The sequence below is a fragment of the Alosa sapidissima genome, chromosome 13, assembly GCF_018492685.1.
Source record: "Alosa sapidissima isolate fAloSap1 chromosome 13, fAloSap1.pri, whole genome shotgun sequence".
In the NCBI taxonomy this organism is placed as follows: domain Eukaryota; kingdom Metazoa; phylum Chordata; class Actinopteri; order Clupeiformes; family Clupeidae; genus Alosa; species Alosa sapidissima.
Genome location: NC_055969.1, coordinates 11,289,373 through 11,294,372, shown reverse-complemented (window position 1 = coordinate 11,294,372; position 5,000 = coordinate 11,289,373). Strand labels below are relative to the sequence as shown.

At 50.3% G+C, this 5,000-nt stretch overlaps 1 protein-coding gene across 2 annotated transcripts in view; it reads right to left on the bottom strand.

Annotated features, from left to right (window-relative positions):
- Positions 1-5,000, bottom strand: part of LOC121680418 (ephrin-A5-like) — a 59,385-nt gene that overhangs the window by 13,470 nt on the left and 40,915 nt on the right. The window lies entirely within an intron of this gene.

The window sequence follows — 5,000 nt, the reverse complement described above, 5'->3', positions numbered from 1 at the left end:
CAGGTTGGACCGCTGGGCTGACCGCTCTCCTGTAGGCCAGCGAGCAGCTCGGACAGGAGGACCTCTGACAGGCGGCTGCGGTTTTCTCTCAGATCACAGGCGCTGACGCACGAGTCCAACCAGAGAGGGTCGGGATCAGGGTTGTGTGGCTGGGTGTTTTGTGGTGCGTGGGTGGGTTATTTATGTGTGTGTGTGTGTGTGTGTGTGTGTGTGTATGTGTGCGTGTGTGTGTATGCATATGCGAATGTGTGCTTGTGTGTGTCTGTGTGTGTGTGTGTGTGTGTGTGTGTGTGTGTGTGTGTGTGTGTGTGTGTGTGTGTGTGTATTTGTGGGTGTGTATGTGTCTTTTAAAGCCTTGGCGTGACAACAGCACTGCATATGTATGTGTGTGTGTGAGTTTTACCTCATATGGAATGTGTGGCGTAAAAAAGCAATTGGGTGATGTGTATTTATGCTTGCGTCCGTTTATGGTAAGATACCCATCTGTCTATGTTTGAGTTTATGTGCATGAAGTTAATGTGCTGTATGTGTGAGAGGGAGAGGCATGTGTATTGATGGCCTATGGCTGAGATCTGTGCCTGCACGAGAACATGTATCATTGTGTGCTCACACATACTGTGACCCTGGGGGAAAATATGGCTATATGTGCATAAAGCGCTGTAAGAGATGAGATCGTGCTCCCAGTGGAAAGTTCCCAGTGCAGATGCAGGGTGTGATGTATGTGTGTGGATATTGGTTTAAGAGTGTGTGTCTGTGAGCACATGTGTGTGTGTGTGTGTGTGTGTGTGTGTGTGAATGAAACCCTGCTCCTCGTGTAGATGTGGCTGTGTGGTGTTAGAAATGTGCTGTGTGTGTGTGTGTGTGTGTGTGTGTGTGTGTGTGTGTGTGTGTGTGTGTGTGTGTGTGTGTGTGTGAATGTGTGTGTGTGCAACGTGTACATCTGTGTGTAAATATGATTTCTTTCCTCTCATATATCAATCCTTTCCTTCCTTCCTTCTCCCTCTGGGTATTGTATATGTTTTTATCCCCATGATCTGTTTCTCGTGTGTGATATATATGTTACTGTTAGTGTGTGTGTGTGCGTGTGTGTGTGTGTGTGTGTGTGTGTGTGTGTGTGTGAGTGTGAGTGTGTGTGTGTGTGTGTGTGTGTGTGTGTGTGTTCAAGCGGGCAGCGCAGCCACCATTTGACCCTTTCTCCCTCCCTGAGCATTCGGACATGTTGCACGTGTGACCACCTTTGCACGTGTGACCACCTTTGCATACATATGCCCTGCGTGGAGGTGAGCGGTGGTGTTATGGGCGTCCGAGGGGAGCCTCTTGACTATCTGACCCCAGCCGTGGAGCTCTGCCAGTGGACTCCCCATCCTCGGGGTCTCCCTGCTGGCTCTGGTGGACCTCTGCGGGCCTGGAGGGGTCCGAGCACAGCTGCTCCGGCTGACACAAAGCGCTCTAGTCAGGCTGGACAATGGCTGGGCCCAGCCCAGCGCAAGGGGTGAGTTCATGAAGTATCGGATTCTCGTTATGTCGATTCCCAACGCGCAGCGCTGATTGTTTGTGTCGTGTCACAGGGGTTTCTTCTGGACAGACAACAGTGGTGCACCGCTGTCGTGCTCCCCTCTGGAAGCATCTCTGGCCATAAGTATGAGTGTGTGTGTGTGTGTGTGTGTGTGTGTGTGTGTTTACATGTGTATGTGTTTATGTGTGTGTCAGTGTGAGCTCAGACAAGAGAGAGTTTGCGTGTCTTGTGAGCAGTCCAATCCCAGAGGAACATCCATTGTTGTCTGCAGCAGAGCGGAGCGCCGAAGACAGATGAAATAACCACTACCTCACATCCTGCTCCAGGCCATGCATATATACATGAGATGGCGAGAAGACATGTCTTCCAAGAGAGGTAATGCTACATGCTCAGAAATGTTACTCGACCCAGCAAAAACAAATAGCTGAGGTGCTGCTGGGGTTATGGACGGAATACATCTGCTGGCAAACAGCTCGACCGTAATCAACCATCTCGACATGCAAAAACTGCATATTCATTGCGGTAAACCATATGAGTTCTCCACAATATGATTGCTCAAAGGATCATCATGCAGATTGTGAACGGGTTACAGCATAAATGCATACATCAGAAACAAGGCAGCAAACAAGATAACACGCAGGCCCTCTGTTCACTGTATGGGCCTGTTTGTGTGAGGAACGGCGAAAAGATGGCACTTAACTCCGGTTTCCAAGTACCTTGTATCGCAACAAGAGGATGGAGGTCATTCATTCAGAAGCCATTAGTGCAGAGAGGGTCAATGCGGTTTCCTCAATGACAACATTAGAGTTTTACATTTCCCCCACTGCCTTTGTTGAGTGCTTTTGCCCAGAGCGAATGACGACAAACGCAAAAACTCACAAAGGAGCCCACACATACTGTACTGTATACAGTGTACGCACGTTACGCAATATCATCAGCACTGGTTTGTGTAGATGTGCATTCGAGTGATGCTTATATGCGTGACCATGTGTACTGTATGTGTATCTATAAGTGGTATTGCCTTGGCCTTGCGAAGTCTCCCGCATATCTGGGCTCATTTAAGTGTGTTGGCCCTACAATGAGTCATGATCAGCTGCTCCTGTTCTCCCAGCTCAACACAGGGCTTTTTCATGGAGCAACACGGCCAACGCACAGCACAGCGCCATTCACCTGCCACTCAAAGTCAACCTGTCGGCTGTCAAACCTGTTAGCCAGGATTATGACTTATGACAATCCCCCACCCCACAAAAACCCCTCTTCTGTTTAATGTCCCTGTGCAGGGAGATATCGACTGGTCATTTCTTTCTGCAGGACACAGAAAGGGGAAAGGGAGGATTTGTGTCAAAATGTCTCCAGAGAAAAGACAAAAAAGAGAGAGAAGGACAAGTGTGAGGATTAGCAGCGTCCACTCCCCCCTCCTCCCCCCTCCTCCCCCCTCCTCCCCCTCCCCAGAGACTGCTGTGGGGCCGCGGTGGGTGAGAGACACTGGCACAATCAATGCCTTGCCAGCGTTAATCCCCTGCTTCTGTTCTGGCACCTTGGCCCCTGTTGGGGCTCTACGCAGCCCGGCCCGACGGACCTGCCCCCGCATGCCGGACGATGACCACTCAGCCGTTGGCACGTTAATGACTTTCTAGAAAAAGCCCAGACAGCTTAACGAGGGGGAAAAAGTGGGAGATTTGCCCAAAAGGTCCTTGCTAGGACTGAATCGGCAAAGAAGAAGAAGAAAGGACGAATGGGGGGGTGGGGGGGTGGGGTGGGGGAATATTGAATGCGTCGTCATCGTCCACTTCAGGGGCCTGTTTGCGCCAACTACTTCATTTGCTCGCTCGGCCACTCGCTGGCGCCTTTTCATTAATTGGCCCGAAAAAAAAAGAAGAAAAAAAACCAGCCGGCCTGGGTCAATAATCCCCTCTGCCGCAATCCCATCATCGCCGGGTGGTAAGGATGAAGAGAAAGAGAGAGAGAGAGTGAGAGAGTGAGGGAGAGGAAAAGAAAATAAAGGTTCAATGAGTGCGTTTATCACACCCACTTAGACAAACACACAGTGCAAGGCTGAAGCAAGGACAAGCCTTTTTTTTAACAAAAGCATTCCTACATAACGTTAATCCTCTTTCACCCTTTCACCTCCCTCACCGAGCGAGTGAAGGTGATGACTGGGGCACCAGCAGAGAGAGAGAGAGAGAGAGAGGGAGAGAGGGAGGGAGGAGGTAGAGAATGCTCTCCTGGTGTTTGCTACAGCCCTCTGTTTTCCCCCGGGTCATGACAAGGTCAGATTCCTGGGATTTAACAATGGCTTGAAAAATGAACAAGACACTTAAGTCCCGAATTATGTTGAAAGCACTGACCTGCATGACAATGTATCTCTCTCTTTTATACTCTTTCCCTTTCTTCTACCACTCCACCCACTGTTTGATTAAAATATGGCGACGTTACACAAACGACTATAGGATCAGGCCAACACAAAGAAACCAGATGTGAACGCAAACAAATAGAAGTGGCCTCTTTTCTGTGAGAACAGAGGAATCAGGGAGCTCTGAGTCAGAAACAGGCCTTCTTTAATCTCCACTAATCAGTGGAATGATTAGGGCCAGGAGAAAGTAGCCCATTGTAGCCGCTGGACCTTGGCAAAACTGGTCACACACCTGCTTTTCTCTGTGTGTGTGTATCTGCCCAGAAGCGCACACATATATATCCACACACACACACACACACACACACACACACACACACACACACACACACACTTACTGGGAACATTATTTAAACACACACAGGCATCCCTATGGAGACATCATTCACACACGCACACATACATATATACTGATCTATGAGGGACATTAGTTGCATGCACACTCAGTGCCTTATGAGGACGTGTTGCATATTGTAAGGACTGCCTACAGTAGCAACCATGTAGGAAATCATTTTACGTCCTGTGTTAACACACACAAGAAGTCACAAACACACACACATGTTCATGTTCACACACACAGGCCTACAATTACCCCTCCTCATGCTCCCCTCTCCTCTAGGGGGAGCTCTTTGGATAATCACTAGCCCCATCTCCCCCTGGGTCAGGTGTTAGCCCGCTGGCCCCTGCTAGCTTCCTGCCTGGCCTGTTAGCACCTAGCACAGATGGACGAGCTCCCCGCTCTTGTTTCAGCGCCCCGGGACCAGACCACGACACGACCAGCCCATCACTCACGGCGGAAATGAGCGGAACATCCTGCCCCGGCTGCAGGTATCATTAATTCGACTGTCCACCCGGACGCTTGCCCAGAAGCATTACCCTCTCGCAGAAGTGGCAGCCCACGGAGGTGGAGGTGGACAGGGTGGTGGAGGGGCGCTGCCAAGAGCCGGACGCCCTGGCGGGAGCCTCCGACAGCAGGGGGGGAGGGAGAGAATACATTAGGAGACAAAACTCGACTTGGGCCCATTTCTCTTCCTGGACTTCCCATGGATTAGACCCCATTGTCTGAGCTCC